At 30.9% G+C, this 18978-nt stretch overlaps 1 protein-coding gene across 1 annotated transcript in view; it reads left to right on the top strand.

Moving 5' to 3' along the window:
- The first annotated feature begins 423 nt into the window (after positions 1-423).
- Positions 424-18978, top strand: part of LOC146534345 (uncharacterized) — a 58738-nt gene continuing 40183 nt past the window's right edge. The window contains exons 1-2 of the mRNA XM_085193127.1: positions 424-568; positions 8140-8408. The gene's annotated coding sequence lies outside the window, so the exon portion shown is untranslated. The remainder of the gene's footprint in view (positions 569-8139; positions 8409-18978) is intronic.

Raw genomic sequence — 18978 nt, 5'->3', positions numbered from 1 at the left:
AAATAAATAATTGTCTTCTTATAACCTTTAATGGTTTTACTGTCACTATTGTTTTAGAATAATTGCAAGATAACAAACGGAGGTAAAATTTATAATGATTTTCTTATATAAGGTTTGGCAATATTTTATACATAAGAAAAAGTAAAATAAAAATAAGAAAAACAATATAAGAAGTGCCATATTTTACTCTTAAGTCAATAAAAATAAAAGGAACCGTATTAAGATATTAAAAGATAAAAAAATAAAATAAATAAATATTTCTATTGTAACGCAATTATTATTTGTATTAATAATATATAAAACAAATTATTATTATATAAAAACAATACAATCCATGTTAAAACGCGGAAAGGTTCAGGTACCAGTGCGATGACGCAGCGTGCCTCCTCAATTCCGCCGGGTTATACTGGCCGGTGGGCGGGCGCATGTAACCGGGCGCCACTCGCGCGCGCACCGCCGTCCTGGCCGCTTCACTTTTACGTTAAAAACGTATTTTATTATTTTTTTTCTGTGCTTGTGTTTTGAATTTTGAGGATTTTTGTGTGTTTTGTGTCCTTTGATTAAAGAGGTTAGTTTTTTTCTATTTTTTTTTATATAATATGTTATATTAGTTTTGGTTTATGTGTGGAAGTTTGAATGGAGGATTTCAAACGGTCATCAGGTGCAATTTGTAAAAGCTTCCTTTTTTATATATGTATTTTTTGAACTTATTTTGATTGATTTATCTTTATATGTGATAATCTTTTGGTCTTAACTTTAAAATGTTAATTTTTTATTGCTACTTTACCATTAATACATAAAAAATAAGTAAATTATATAATAAGTTTGTTATTCTTCAATATAAAAAAAAATTATACCGGAAGCGCAATCTCATTTGAAATTACTTAATATATTTATCTATTCTCCCATTATTATATAATTTATTACTTTGTAATAAATTTCGTTATACCGGTCTTAAAGTTTTGTTCTTAGAAACGAAACGTCTTACGAAAAGACATCAACGCGTTTGAGTCGAATTCGTTATGTCTAAGTTACATTATTCGGAGTTACACAGTATTCTTAAACAGATATTATTAGACGTTATTTACTTGCCTTTTATACGAAAAGTGAAATGAAATTTTAAAATACACCACCTTGAACTGTAAGCGCAACTGGTGTAGAACTGTCGATTTAAAATTGTCTTGCAAATTATAGTTTTCGTTGTAAATAAGTTTATTTTAAGTATAAATCTAATACTGAGGCCATTCGTGGCGGAGGGCATAAGCGTGTTACAGTAATAGCGACAGGTTGTAGGTTCGTTTCCCGCTCGAAGAATTGAAATATTTAATAATTTCCTTTCTTCGCTCGGGTATCGAGGCAAAGAGTGGCGTTGAACTCCGCCACTGAACACGCAATGGCTCCAAAAAGTCATCGGAAAATGTGGAGCGGAGTGTCCTAACACTAGGTTCCACATGCCTACCCTGCTACATGTGGGGTACAGCATGAAGCTGTGTATAATAATAATATATTGCAAGTTTATTTTCAAAAGTTTCATATAAAACGAGTTCTAACGATGCTCTTCATGGCCGACACATTCACATACAATTGAACTCACGACCTCCGATTAAGTCATCAAAGCTAACTAGAAACGAATTTAAAGTGTTATTGCTTCATTTGCACTTAATCTTACTTATGGTCATCTTGACAAATGCAACGATTCTCACATTTCTGACGTAATTTCTGTCATTAAAACAAATATTTACTTTTAAATAAATATAAATAGTATTGAAAATGATAATTGTATTGAAAATTATTCGATAGTTGATATCGTAATCTGTAAACGTAATGCTTCTGAAAATAGGAATTGGCAATAGCTTGTTTCTTATCAGAATTCTTTCACAACTGATTTCTAAATTAATATCAAAGATATTGTGTATGAATAAAATCTCATAATTGCTTAAAGTAATGTTGTATCAAATTATATCATTAGTTCTTACGTTTTTATCACCTCACATACCAAATTTATTAGAGTTTTTCGTGATCGTGGGTTCGATCCCCACTGGGTCGAGGCAAAGCGCGACGTTTAGCCCACCGGTGAGTGGGGACCAGTATGTCAAACTTTGTGCGATATATGTGGTGAGTGGCGGAACTCAACACCGCTATATTAAATATTCCGTCTCTCTAATCAGAGAGTTAAATCCACAATCGTCTTTTTAAGCACCACCTGCAGTGAAACTCGTATCATTATTATTTATTAACTTAAAGGTTTACACATAAATAATCATATTTTAAATCGACTTCAACCCACTTACTTATGTAATTATTATTAATTTAATTTTTTATCTCCATACGTAAGTAAATGTTACTTTATATATTGTAACATTCGTTTACTTTTTTGATTATGATACGTACAAAACGTGATCTATCAGTACGGATTCGTAAAACACTACACTCGACAGTGTTAAACGTGATTGAATGAAATGAATAAATAAATACACTGACTGGACTTCTACTATTTTGTTCGAGTATCGAAGTTATCAATTGAATAATTAATTATTATGAGATAATGAAATAACAACAATTGAAAAATCTTATTATCTCGTAAGTACAGGAAATTTGGTTGAAAAATAATTTTTATTTTCATTTTTTGCTTAATAAATCAAGATTATACGATGTTTTTAACATGGATTTTAAAGTATTATTCCACAATAAAGAAGTAATATACTTTTAGAATTAATATCAAATTTGAACGTACCGGGACTCAAACCCGTGCCTTTTCGAACCCGTCCAAAAGCTTTGACTGCATTGCATGTTCGTTCTTTTCAAACTACATTGAAGTTATTGTGGCATGGGTCTATACTTTGCTCTGTTATTCATAATATGTTGAAGATAATTACATATAAAAAATCTCTTTCACTTTCTCAGCTTCACGCTGTAACCTGAATATAGGAGAGTAAGCAGAGGAAACATAGTGTTGAGACACACCGTTCCCCACTTTCCGTCAAATTCAATCCATAGACAATTTCAATCAAATTCAATCCATAGAGTTCATGAAATGACTATGAGATTTATAAAAATACTTGTTATATATCTATTATACACTTACTTCATAGTTCATTTTCATTAAATTAAAGTTTTAAAAACATAAAATTTTAGTTACATATCAACTGACAAAACCGACTATCGGTACAAAACAAGTTTTCTTTAAATAATATGTCTAATTTAAACATATTTTGACCTTTCCTTAGCTTTTGGGCCAAGGGAAAAAATAAACAGTCTTTAGAGTTACCAGTTCTAAAATAAAATTCTAAAATATTTTAGTATTACTTTTGTTTGCTTTGTATTGAAAACTAAAATAACTAAGATTGTGTTCTCGAAAGTAAATACCTCGTTCATTATGAGTCACCCCTCAATTTGGATTTCCTGTATCGATAAAACAAAAACTTTATCTAGCAACACTCACTAAATTAACTATTTTTTTGCATTGCTACTATATTTTTAGATTATAATTGACAGTTTACTCAATGTTTTTTGACATTATTTTTTTGCCGTTTTAGCAAGAATAATTTGAAAATAATAGTTTTATTGCCTAATTGACTTTACAAATTTAAAATATTGATTAATGTTTTATATAGCATCTTTATAATAATCAGCGTTGAGTTCCGCCTTAACACGTGATTACTGAAAGTGGGAACGAAAGTGTCTTAATGGGAACAGAGTGTCTTAACGGAATGAAGACGGCAAAAGAGCAGGGTAGGCACTCTGCGATGTGCGGAATACAGCGTTAAACTATAAAAAAACTTAGATTTAGATAAGTTTTAAAAATAATCATGATTTGATATCTTTATTTTGTATCAAAGTGTGGCAGAGGTCATTTTGCTGTTATTTACAAACAACATCGATGCTTTGCCATGGAAACTTTCAATGTGAGAAAGGGATAATTATATAAAAACGTGATAAGTTAAAAAGAGATGGAATATACGCATGTTTGGTGGGTAGGAGTGGTGCAGTATGCGTTTTTGCCGCGGCATTCTGCACTTTTAGTGTTGGTCTGAGGCATAGACTAAAAATATATATTTTATTTTATTGTTTTTTTTTTTATATAAAATACAGTTTAATTTTTTTAATAAAAGTTTAATTAATAATATCATTGACACATATTAAATATCTTAATGTTTAATTCAACTAAACCTATTTTTATTTAAGTAAAATTTAATTTATTATTTATTCTCGATTTTTAAACATAGAATTCAAATATAATCTGTCATAGTATCTAAAGATTAGATAAAACTAAATTCTTGCAATAATTCGTGAACGCTCCAGTTACAAAAACCCAAACATTCAATATGCAAATAAGTACAAATACAGCTGTTAATAAATTAAGTCATTTTCCATTCAAACATTTGCATATTTGTTTAATTAGTCACATAAAGTAATTACCAAAAATACCTGCTGTCTTAAGATCGTCAAGACGCAATTAAAGGTTAGTACTCCACTCGATAGAATGTAATATTTTGAAGATTTTTTAGCCGCGACGTCGTCTTTTCATACTAATTCTTAAAATGGACGAAAATTAAAGAACAGAGTGATTAGTGACTATAATAACTGTATCTTCCCTATAATATATCTCTCTATCTTCTATCTCTTCTAACACTAGGGTGTTGTCGCTCCGTTCCCTCCTTTACGCGCCACTTTTGAGACGGTTGCTGGTTCGATCCCCACTCGAGGAAATAAAATATTTACATAAAATGTATATTTCCATTTCTTCGCTTTGGTCAGCGCCACGTTGAGTTCAGTACATTCCATTCAATAGGCAATGCCTGCCTGCTTTGCGGTGTACGGGATAAAGCGTGAAGCTGAATAAAAAAATCCGACCTATCCCGCTAGATCTCGTCACTTAAACACAAACGTTAGACAAAAGTATTCGCCCGTCGTCCTTCGCGCGACCGGTCCGCAACGCGCCGCTTACTTTCGCAGGGTAATTCGGACAACGCGAGCGGTGGACTCGATGCAGGCAGCCAGGCACCAATAGTGGTAATGATGGATTAGCTAAGAATATTGTAGATTCCTGGACTTAGAAAAAATATATATTATTAATTCATTTTATTATGTTAATTCTTTGGTAACATGATTAAAATTATTAGTGTTGTAAATTGTTAAGTTTGTAGCTATATCTATAGTCCTGTTCTAGGCGCGTTGGTAATCGAGACGAAGAAATGAAAATATTGAATATTTTATTTCCTCGATTTAAGGGAACAAAACGAACGATCTTATATACACGCGCTAAAAACATTACCCTCACCCTCTTTTTTGGCTTCGCCGTCGGGTAAAGATGAAAACCAAGTTTTATTTATTATCCAAAAGAATAGCAGATTATTATACAAATTATAATAAAAATCATAATTATTTGCATTACCAATACAAATGAAACACGTGTGCCTTTAGGTACATTATATAAACCGTGCTCAAATCATAAAGTAACAAGTTAACTCGAGATTTACATAAATGTCTGTCATCTTAGCAGACATAATAACTAATTTTCATATTTTACTGCGTTTCTAATGACCCTTATTCCTATATTTTTCTATAATAAATTAAATTATTATCATAAATTCTACTCTTTTAAATATTTATGGACCAGTAAACGAAGCTATCGTGGCGCAGGGGCACGCGCGTGCGACTGTAAACGCAACTGTTGAGGGTTCGATTCCCAATTGGGGGAATGAAATATTTAATAATTTCATTTTCTCGCTCTGCCCTCGTAGGGCCCAAAGTCAGAGACAAGTTAAAGAGCGAACGAAATGTTATAGTATTTTTGTACCTTCATGGCCATATCCTGCACATAGGAGGGTAGGCAGACAGGAACAGTGCTAAGACATTCCAGATCTAATTTCGCTTAATTTGTTATCAGAACGGATGGAATCCCGAATAAGAATCGAACCCATAACCGACGTATTTCAGTAGTCATCTGTTATGTTTCTAGTATATACTTAGTTCTATATATTCAATTTCGCTAAGTGCAAGACATACGAGCAAATACGTGATAATAAAATTAACAAGAAATAAATATTAAATATAAAGAAACTGCACACCGCCGCACCCATGAAAGTTTGGTAACTAAAAGTGTAAATACCGAAATTCACTTTCCATATCTCGATGTATTACATAAGTCGGTCAGGTGGTAACACTGGGTCAGCTGCTACCACGAGGTCGACTGCTAATGCTGTGAATACACTTGTGAATAAATAATTATTAATAATTATTATTATTATTTTAAAATATATTATTTAGTTATAGTAATAAGTTAATGTCACATGATTTAGACAAAAATATGAAATCCTTTAAAATTCAATTTGAAATAGACTTTACAATTTTAGACTTTACAATATATAGTCTAAAATAAATTGTATACGATAATAGAATTATATTTATTTCTATTTATCTACATAGCGATTCATTTCTCGAATTTGGGTGAAAAGCGTAAAACAAAATGGGTTCTTTCTGTATATATTTGAACACTTTGGGGCTGCCGTGACACAAGAGCGCGAAAGTTATTGATTCAATTCCAGGGGAGGGGGTTAACCACTTACCCCCAGTTGACCCGTACGCTCGTTCGCCTTATCTTTTCCATAAAAATAAATATCTATATCTAGATATAACACGTAATAGTACATGTAGCCTAAGCTTTAGCTTGACGATTAAATGACATTTAAACGCAAAAGAAGTCGATTCGTCTTGTTACGCATGTGGGTGAATTTTTGAATATGTAATACGATGATTCTATTTTTAGATACTTACATAATTAAAAAGTAAAACTTTAATTTTATTTATTTTTAAATTTTATTTAATTGTATGAATATTATTTATTGTAGACAATCAACTTAAGTGGTCTTTAAAGATGGTGAAAATGTTTCAATTTTATACCTACGCTTCTCAAAACAAGGCGTTTCAAAATAAACGGAAAATGAAAAAAAAACTGTGAAATATAAAACTACTATTAAAGCTTATTACCTAACAATAAAAGTAGAACATAAATACGGAGTGTTTTAACACAAGATGCCCTCTGCCTTCTCTGCTGTGTGCGAGATACAGCGTGAAGCGGATTTTGATTAATAAATGTATATTCAACACATGTCTACAGTAATATACTGCCAACAACATAAGCTAATTAAAATACACGCTTCGTTGCTTATTTTTGAAAAGCAACGACACGATTATTTATTTAGGAATCTCGGATTTTTCCATTATGAATAATTTTTCGTCTTCTCCATAGATTAGATAATTAGTAAATATTTATATATACGAATATATATTCATAATAGTACGTAAACACGATAGTACGTAGGTTCGATTCTGACTCGAGGTAATGAAAAACTTTATGGCAAAGCGTGGCGTTGAGTTCTACTACACAAAACACAATGCCTCTCGAATTAAGCGGATTGTGGGAAACGGAAGTAGTATCTTAACACTAGGTTCCTAGGTTCCCTCTGCTTACCCTGCTATATGCAGGATACAGAAATACCTAGTACCTATAGTAGTCGGTCGACCACGTATTAAGATATCATACTTATTTGAATTGTGTGAAGTTTCCAGTAGATACAGAACCATGTATGCACAACATTTTAGTAGTTTCTATTAAATCAAGTGATGTGATGGCGCCGTGCTAATCCAACACAAGTAACCTATCACGACGTTTTGTGGCTGTGAGGTCACGTGCACTGCCTTGAAACAGATATAGCCTTAAATTACTATTAGAATTTTTTGTTCTGGGCTTGTTTCTAAAGACCCTATAATTTTTATACAATTAAATTAAAAAGTACGCACGCCTTAGTCGTAGGAAGAGAAGTAGGACGGGGGCTTTTGGTCTGTTCCGATTTCAGAAAAATAAATCATTATTTAAAAAAAAGTTTAGTTTTTCATTATACGTAAAGTCGATAGATAAAACTAAAGAATCTTTATTTCGATGTATAATTAATTATTTTTTCGAGTATGTCACAAACATAATTGATGTCTTGATGATAATCGTTATTGTTAAGTACGGTAACGTACAACAGGGAAGCCATTATGTAAATTACATAGCAATTTATGAAACAAATTTATTTTCACTTAATAAATAATTTTTAAATTTTACTAAATTTTGTTATTTTTTTTACTTTTCAGATTGTAAAGGTGCCATCAGTGAACGTGACTGTGATGTGCAACAGACTGTCGACAACCGATTGATAGAAATTAATCGATTAACTGTTAATCGAACGAATAATTAATCGAACCAGTATCTCGTCATTGCAAAATGTGTTTACGCGATTGCTAGTTGTGGAACTAAACGCGTAAAAAGTTATTTTTTTAACAAGAAACTGAATTAATTTGTGACTTAGTGAAGTGAATATATACTATTGGGCAGAGCTCAATCTCAGGTCTGCTTTATCTTGGTAAGTGTCAGCTAGAATATAAATATTTATAAGCATTTAGGCTAATATTGGTACTATAACTAAACACTGGAGTGTTTCTTAACTCCAATCCGTTATTTTGAAAATGATAGAAATATCATTTAAGTATATTATATTATTTTTTTTTTTTTGCGATCGGATCCGCTCGTTACTAAAGCGAGGAAATGAAAATATCAAATAATACATTTCCTCGAGTGGAATCGAACCCTAAACCTAACGTGTTTGCTCGGCTTTTTAAAATATTAAATATTTTAAAATATCCAGTTATATCGCATTGTTCAGCAATAACCGTCATCGAACATTCAAAAACCTGTCGAGTGAAGCACTTTCTTCTTACGTAAACCTTATTGCATACAAATAGTGTCGTTATTGGCTGTAAGAGGATTATGTTATGGTCATATCGATATTATGTCTGCTGTAATCGAAATTTATGGCGAATGATCGTGTTTTACATCGATATATTAACAAATGGATTTAAAATTTCAAGTCTTAGTGTCTATGAATAATAACTATGAGAAATATTAAAAAAGTATAGCTTATGATAATGGGAAACTTGACATATTTCGTAATTACTTTGTGTTTAACTATATTTTAAAAATAATTAAGTAAGGTCAGTTGTTGTAGATTCGATGCTCATTAGAGGAAATTACATATTTAATAATTTCCGTCCATCGTTCCCGTGAGGTAAAGCGGGGCGTTGAATTCCGCCACCCAATTTGCAATCCCTTCAGAATCCAGCGGAAAATGGGGAATGCAATGTATTTACACGAGGTTCCCTCTGCTTATTCTGCTTTATATTTAACCTAACAAGGCTAAGCTATATTTATAAAGTAAAACTATAACAGCATATGACATATTAAAACTGCAAGCAGTAGTCGACCTTGTACTATTGATACATCAGCGAAACTATCTGGTACATCAATAAAATAACAATAAACAACATATAAATTACTTAAATGTCCAATTGTGTTAAACTATCAGTGAAATAGATTCTGATAAATATTTTTTACTAATATACCTATATTATAATGATTACATAATATTCTTAATAATCTACATATTTAAATATAAATACAAAGAAAAGGATATTTTTGGTGTAGAACTTAAATTTATAACTATCGATACAATGGACAATCTAAAAATATATCATTCTTTCCTAAGTGTGCAATAACACTTTAAAAACTTTAAAAATAAATTGTTTTTGTCCATAATTTCATATTTATACAGTATAGATGATGATGACAATTTGATTGTGATCAGTGATAGCTCTTCCAGTGATTGGTGCTTGCTGTGTGTGGATGTGCAGCACGAAGGTCACGCCACCAATTGGACACGCAGTTTAATTGAGAAAATCGCTGCTGATATTAAATTATACTTATTTTTGGATTTACTATACATTTTTTTTTAGCTTCACGCTGTATCCCGCATATAGCAGGGTAGACAGAGGGATTCTAGTGTTAAATCACTCCGTTCTCCACTTTCAGTCTAATTTGCCAAGTTCGTGCATTCAGAATACGGCGGAGAGAAAGGAACAGAAGTGTCTTAATGGGGACATAGTGAGTTAGCACTAGGTTCTCAGGCTCCAGCTACATATATTTATAAAGAATATCCATATCTTTCAATCTTGTGATGTTATTAATAATAATTCCGACAAATTTTGCCCTTGCATAAAATCAAGGCCGAAGACGATTTTTGTTCTTAATACTTAATGTAGAAATTGAAGCGTAAACTTTTTTTTATCATTTATTATAATAATAATAGGTTTTGTTTTTATAATATCTAGTCATTGCCATATTGTAAGGAAGATTAAAACTTTTTTAAGTTATACTTTTTGTTATTATTTAATATTATAAATTAAAAAAATATTTCAATAACATCAACGACAAAAAGCGTGGTGTACTTCCGAATATTGAGGCGAGGTGGAGATTGGAAATGTCTTAAGGGAATGCAATATGTTAAGACAAACTTCCCAGGGTCTCTATGCCTACACACATAGCGATATGTGGGGTACAGCGCAAAATTAAAAAAATATATATTTATTTACTTATTTTAACTTCATAATACCTAATTTTCTTCGCAAGTAGACCTTGAATATTGTCAAGGACATACGCAAAGCAATTTTACTGTCACGCGTCATGCGTTGGAAAATCATCGCTTGCTCGTTGAATGTATGTATGTTACATAATATATTGTATATAAGGTTTTTCAAATATTTTATTGAACACGTGTTTCAGGGTTTAAGCTGAAAATAATTTCATAAATATTTTTAATAAATATTCGTATAGTTCAAGCAGGCGAAGCCAGCCTAGGTACTCTAGTTCAATATATTTTGAAAATGTCATGTTTCACAGCTTTCGTTTTCTTTCTTTCGTAATTATTACACACGGTAGCACTGTATCGCGAGATACTGAAATAGCAGATCATCATTAATCTAATATTGGTATCAAACTTACTTAAGAAATTGTACTCATATATATCTATTTATATAATTAAAATTACATTGTGTTAAGACTTAACGTAAAATTAAAACAATCTTATCTGCTTAAAGATAAGAAGAAATTATTTTAAAAATATATAGATATTTTAAACGCTATTGGTATGTAAAACAAATTCTTTATATATATTTGAGCATTTAGTATATAAATATAAAGCACATATATATGTTAAGCTTACACGATTAATACAAGTATATGATGCCGTCTTGAAGAGAAAGTGTAGGGTGCGCCGCTGAACTGGATTCCTTTGAAAAAACACGTTATGCAATCAAATTTATAGTTATGACAGGGCAAGGCGTTTTAGGTCCAAAAAACTCTGTAAGCATAAATACATATATTAGAATGTATTTTTTTTTTCAATTTCAAGCTGTATCCTGCATATGGCTGGATAGGAAGAGGGAACCTGGAATCCTACTATGAAGACACTTCTGTTCCCCATTTTCAATTTCAACCAAACTCTTGAGGCATTGCGTGTTGAGTGGCGGAACTGAGCGCCGCGTTTTTCCTAATCACCAATATGAAAATATGAAATATTTAATTCCCCCTAGAAGATATCGAAGCCACAACAACGCTTACAGTCACAGGCTTGTGCCAGTGTGGCACACGACTGCCCCAATAGAACGTATATTGTGATATTTGCTTTTAAGTTTTGCAATAATTATATAAATCATTATAATTACTTGCTAAGGTCTTTTAGTACTGTACTTTGTACTTTTAACAAACATGTTTACGCATATTAATTACAATTTGCATCAAGATAGGAAAATACTTAGAAATAAAGCGGTAACAAAGCAAAAGTGACATTTCTTTACTCATTTGTGGTACTAAATTAAAGATCCAAACGTCAAATTTCATGTAAAAATAGAAAAAAAATCAACTAGGTAAAAATATCTTTCAGTTCTTTTACATTAATAAATTTATTGAATAAAAACTCATATGCCTAAACTATATACTCGTACGTATAAATATATATTATTTTAATAAAAAAAATTATAGTCTAAAGGAGCTTTATGACCTGCACAGCACGTTTCGTTTCTGCTCTCGTTTACATAATATAACAACTTTCGCTGCATTCACCTTGCATTTTTCTGCTCCAACGCTTATTACGTCAATTATTAAATTAAGAACAAAAGACCAGTTCTGGCCAGTCGTGGCCCAAACTTTGGTTTTGGACTCGATTCCCGCTCGAGAAAAATAAATATTTAATATTTTTATTTCTTAGCTCTGGTATAGAGGCAAAGAGCGGCGCTGAGTTCCGCCACTAAACACACATTGCCTTCATAATTCGGCGGAAAGTGGGGAGCAAAATGGCATAACTCTACACTCCCTCTGTCTACCCTGCTACATGCGGGATACAGCGTGAAGCTAAAAAAAAAGAACAGCAAGATTGTATAACTTTTATTTAACCTTAAGCTGATTGCATCGTAATAAATATTTGTATAATAAAACGTGACTGTCATTTGCATATGGACATATGTACCTACAAATTATGTATTTAATTTGATTTATATTAAATATCTCGGAAAATTCTCATATTTATATTCATTATATTGCCAATTTATGATTTCCATTATAGCACTTGTTACGTAAAATTCTATAAAGATGAGTTACTTGTGTTTATTATTTAAAGAAATCGATAAGAACACACGTGCCTAATCATTTAAAATGATTTAGCATATTGATTTCAATGAGTAATTATATATATTAATATTTTGTAAATGCGCTGCTTTGGGTCCATATCCATCCATATTGTCCATATTGTCTAAGATATGTAGGTAATTTTTAGTAAGTGTTGTTGGGTAGCGAAGCCTAACTTATTGTTCATTTTATCTAAGTAGCCAGTGACCAGTAAACTACCAACTTAAGTGACGACACTTATTACAGTTATTATGTGATTTCCATTTTCCACGTACAAACACTAACCGTACATTTAGACGCCCGTGCCTAATGATCCTTAAACTGTTCCCGACTTTAAATATGGTTTTTAAATAATTAAAAACCTTTAAATGGCGGAAGAAATCGATTTACCATACTTTGTTTATAATCTGTATGTGAATGTACGTACGTGTCTTAGTTATTTTTTTTACTTGACATTTGATTGACAGGACAGCTTACAAAGAAATTATGGAAATTAGTGAAAAATATAATAAAGAATTTAGAGTTCAGAGATCTTTGCTTATTTTAAACGGTAGTTCATCTAGTGTCTAAAAATATTTGCAAAACTTAGCAATGAATTGTATTTCTTTTTCTAAGCATATTTCTCTAAGCACCTGTAAATTCATTGTTATATTAGAAACAGTCACAATTTTACTATTGAAAATATTTTAAAGTAACGCTTTAGTTTAAACCAATTCGTCGAGCGTCTAACAGACAACGACCTCGAGTTGTAAAAATATTGGCGAAAAAGGCTTAAGTGTTTGGCCATCACGAATTGAATTTGCGAAATTGTTCCAAGAAGGTTGGAGAGAAAAACCAGTATGTTGTTGAAAAATTTATAGCTGTCGAAAGTTTTTGTGTTTTTATTTGCTTGTTCTGGTAATAAAAATCAAAATCTTTCGACAAAGCACAGCGTTAAGCTCCGCCACTTAATTAAGAATGTCTTGAAAATCAGACGGAAAGTAGTGTTTTTTTCCCACGTAACACATAAATCAATATGGTTCAAAAGTAAAAAAAAACTTTAAAAATGTCAGCTTACAATTTATATTTCATAATTGTAATACTTATATTCCTAATTTATGGTCTTCATCACAAAGATGAGAAGAAATAAATCCAAATGAAAGATAAAAAAATAAATATTAATAATACATTATAAATGAATACTATTTTAATCGTACTCGATTTAAATTAAAAAAAATAAACTGTCAAACGTCAAAGTAACGTCACCTGGTCAGACACATCATCAATATGGACGACACTATAAGAAAGTATACGACGTTATAGAAAATCTTCACACGCCTGAAAGTGGCAATAATTTTTAATTAGACTTTCATCTGCGCTTATGATTATTATAACAGAAAATATACATAGTTAGCCGTAACGATGTTTCTAAAATAAATTCTTAAATTTTTCAATTTTAATATGTTTCTTTTTCTTACTGGTGTTTACTGAAATGGGCAGACTGTAGAACACGACAGATTGTAGATTCGATTCCCACTTGAGGAAATGAAATATTTCATATTTTCATTGTGCGTTGAGGCAAACCGCAGCGTTAAGTTCCGCCACTCAAAAATCATTTAAAGCTATATTTACATCATATACTGAAAAACTATGTAAATTTATATACAAACAATTTCAATATATACTAAAACGTACACATCGACAGACATATCAAGTTGAGGCAATAATAAAATAGTGTACAGACCAATAAAGCAGATAGAAGGACATCAGAAAGCTGCAAGTTGTTTTGTATTCATACCTTAGAAGGAACTACGGCTTTCCCGCTCAGTATAGGGTTTCAATTACTTTAATTGCTATATATTATCATTTGAAAAAGGTAAATGCTTTAATCACTTGTATAGTTTATCTTAAGTTATCATAAAATAACTAAGTCGATGTCTTTATTATCGTGTTTTAGTTATAAAAAAAGGGAATAAAACCTTTAGTTTAGGTTCTACACAGCAGGATGGACATAAAGAACCTATTGTTAAGACTCTAGGTTCAGAGTCATTTGAGAGTAGTCATATTAAAGTTAACTTATTAATTAGAAGAAATTATATATAAATAAATAATAATTTAATAACTTAACACTCACAACCATAATAAAAAACGAAAGGATTAAATTTTTAGATTTTTCTTGACTGAAATATTTAATGCAGTGAAAAATCTTAAAATATTCATGCAAATTCAATTGAATATTCTAAAAAAAATCGTGTTCTAAATGATGGCGTTAGTTACGTTGTTTGTCGTGCCTCGTGATCTCTTCGTTATGTCGACATCTCCTATGTAATAGTTGTCAATTACTCCGCCACTTACGTCGGGTTAAACAAATACTACGCTTTGCGAAACCAAAATACATATGTATGTACGAAATAGTGGTATTTGTAAATTATAATAGATTTCTTAGCTAACAAAGTGAGTAAACCTACCAGTGTGTAACTCTATTTTCTATTTTCGGTTTAATTTTGAACATTCTGTACCAAAAATGTGGCTGAATTTCAATGTATTTAACAAAACTGAAGTAATATCTATATATATAAAAGGACTTGTCCTCACTGACTGAGGTAAGACGCACGCACACCGCTGTGCGTAGAAACGTGAAATTTAGACAGATGTTTACTTTCGTAATCTGGACATCCACTAAGAAGCGATTTTGAAAAGTTTTAACTCTAAAGGGGTGAAATAGGGGCTGAAAGTTTGTATGGTTTTTTTTTAAATCTGCACCGATTTTTATAAAATTGAAAATTCAGACTCTTAAAAGTATTTAATTGAATACGTGTTTCATGGTTTTGTAAAATTCTTGCCCTAAAGGTGCAAATAAGGGGTTGAAAGTTTGTATAGATTTTTTTTAAATCGGCACCAATTTTTATAAAATTTGAAATTCAGACTATTAAAAGTATTTAATTGAACACATATTTCATGATTTTCTAGAATTCTTCCCCTAAGAGTGCAAATAAGGGGTTGAAAGTTTGTATGGAAAAATTCTTAAATCGCCACTGATTTTTATAAAATTTGAAATTTAGACTCTTAAAAATATTTCATTGAACACATGTTTCATGGTTTATTAAAATTCACCTCTAAATAAGCAAGCGAAGCTGCGCGCGTCCGCTAGTTTTAAATATATATGAAAATATGTTACTTGAAGCTATTACCATCATGTATATTCATATATTTTATAACTACGCTATGATGTAAAGCCATATTTATGGCTATGCCACCAGCACTAGCAATGTAGACGAATCGATTTATAGTGTATCATATATATTTAAGTACATATCTGTAATTTAAAAACACGAGCATAGCGTCGGGCGCAACGATTGTAGGTTCGATTCCCACTCTGGAGAATTTTTTTTCATTTCCTCGCTCTGGTAGAATGACAAAGTGCAGCATTGAGTTCTACCACTCAATATGTAATGTCTCAAAAATTGGGCAGAAATTGGGGAACGGAGTTACTTAACACTAGGTTCCCCTTTATTTATGCTATACCTATGCGATAATGAAGATAAAAATATTTACAATATTAATTAATCGAACTCACGACTACTGTGATGCAAAAAAAACAAAAGATACCCACCTAACATTTTAACATTTCTTCATGTGTTATTAAAATGTGTTTATTTTATAATCATCTATAGAAATCACATTTCTAATATACTTGATTTTCATTTTCTTCTGATATGAATACGAGTACTTACGTCTTGAAACATTTAATCTAATCTCAATCTGTGCATGTGAGACGATAGTGAAATTTATTAAGTCACTTTTACCGACACTACGCCCAGATTGTAAAAATTATTTAACTATGTAATAATATCACGTAAAAATTGTTTTTAAAACATATTTTTATATTTTATACTTGTTTTCTTTCACAAAATAAGTGAAGATAGGAAGTAAAAAAGTTTGTTTATATGTTTATTACGATGGTTTTAGCTATAAAATATAAGTAGAAACTCGCGTTTTAATATGAAAATTCGTAAGTGTTTGATATCATTTCCTGTTTCTAGGTGATTTCAAAATTTTATAGAACTATTTAAATTTTGACTTTTGAATTTAAATTTAGACTTTTTTCGTTTAGTAAGCTTAAAAAATTCCGCACCTAGCAGCGTAGACAGAAACTGGGAACCTAGTGTTAAAATACTTCGTTCCCATAAGGACACTAACGAAAAAATTGTAAAGATTATAATAAATATTTATATAAAAAGTTCTTGAACATACTTCATCATATTAAGGGAGAAATTGTGCTCTCATTAACATCTAAATACAAAATTAATATAAGTTTGATATAAAAACAAGTAATTACTATATAATTTAAAAGACATAGATTTTATAATGATTATCTACATTCTAATGAAACGAGGCAAGTAAGAAACCTCGTTAAGCAAACTTGATTCCAGCTGAAATTGCGCACGCGCCGATGTAATTGCATATTAGTAAATTAATATAATTATGCCAGTACTGACGTAACCTTGGATTTGTTTGAACATGGCTTGTGTTTTTAATATGAAATATGTAAATGGTATGCTAAATTATAAATTGACATTTAATTATATTGATTTAATGAATGTAATTTTTTTTGTCGTTTTGGGAATAGAATATTATAAAAATCAGTAAAGTTTTCAGTTTTTGACTGTCTGTTATGCTAGTATTTTAGACTATTTTATGCAAATTTACATATAATAATTTCACTATAACACATACAAAGATAAGAATATAACACAACACCTGCATACCAAACACATTCACTTTTTCAAATCGATATTTTTTAAATCGATTTAAATAATCGAATCGATTTAATAATTTGATTACTTATACATCCCTAACACCATATATGCAGTTAATTTATTAAAAAAATATAATAAATTTAATTTAAATCTTGCACAAGAACGAAAAGTGCGATCGATACAGGTAAATAATTGCGGATATTTCGTTCGAGACATCAAAATAAAACAAACAATTTCCTAACAGCGCTTCATTGTTGTATTGCCCAATATAAGATGTTCGCGAAATACTTTTACTATAAAAAAATATGATTTTGAACTTTAAATTAAGGAGATAAAGTTGAAAATAGTTTGAGTGCCATCGTTGAAGGTGCTAAAGGTGCTTGCTATTAGGTATCGATCACATAGGTCTAACGGTAGAGGTATTGATATTTTAGTTTTGTGGTTTTCGATAAATTGTTAGTTAAATCTAGTAGTGAAACAATAACTTTGTTTTAATATTTTAATTATATAAAAGTAAATAAGAATATTGTATTGACTGCTATAAGTAAATTTTCAAATTTTTGTTGGTATATCTATTTCGTTAGACTTTCAGACCATTTTAGAACCGCTCCAATCATTTTTTTCAACCAAAACGGAAAAAATATTGTAATTATACATAGGTAGTCCCCGAAAGTGATACGAACCCACACTCACAACAGTCTTCTTAATTAATTTCTTAATTTCTGCACGACGAATTCTTCTTCATAGAATTAATTAGTATATGACATAAAAATCCTAGTGTTTTTTTGAAATGGTAATAAAAGGACATTATAATCCAAGACTATATGATAAAAATAAAAAAGTAAAAAAAAAATTTTAAGTTAAACGGTTTTATATTGCAGATAAATGTACTAAAAGCTAAAAAATAATTTCATAGAAATTATGATTACTAAAATAAAATCGTGGGGCACGTCCAATATCTACAATTGAAAGACATAGCGTGAGACTTCACCCACCTAGTGGTAAGTAGCAAGTGTCCCCACGATTTTATTTTAGTAATCATAATTTCTATGAAATTATTTTTTAGCTTTTAGTACATTTATCTGCAATATAAAACCGTTTAACTTAAAATTTTTTTTATACTTTTTTATTTTTAAGTTTTTAGTTTTTATTTCTCATGCTATTCAATTCGTTGAAATGAGGCTCGATGTCTCATTATTGCAAGGTTAATGGAGAATGTTACGAACGACCCCCCCAGAGGTCCAATAGAGGGACAAGGCTATGTACAACAAGATGTGCCTGAATCTTGAGGGGAAAACGCTAACGACATATCATTTTTATCCACCTAGTGCCATACAGTTCTCGGCGCGCTTTTACCTTTTACCTTGGGTGGTACCCCTAGCGACGTATCATTTTTAGGCACCCTATAGCCACACAGTCCTCGACAGGATACCAGATCTTGACTTAGGTGGGAGATTCATATTGTAATTGTGTATAGTATACTGTATTATACTTACCAAGCCCTTTATTTTGATACCCATATTGATGGGATTGAAAACTACATTATCCGCCATTTCGTAGCAGTGGCCATCTTTGATTTTGATTTTGTATAGTGCACTGAATTCTACTTGACAAGCCCTTTCATTTGATACCCATATTGATGGGATCGAAAAAACTAACTTGTCCGCCATCTTGTAACGG

Source organism: Heliconius melpomene, chromosome 11, assembly GCF_056956725.1.
Source record: "Heliconius melpomene rosina isolate 202511_hmr_F chromosome 11, ASM5695672v1, whole genome shotgun sequence".
Taxonomy (NCBI): Eukaryota; Metazoa; Arthropoda; class Insecta; order Lepidoptera; family Nymphalidae; genus Heliconius; species Heliconius melpomene.
This window is presented reverse-complemented; position numbering and strand designations above follow the sequence as displayed.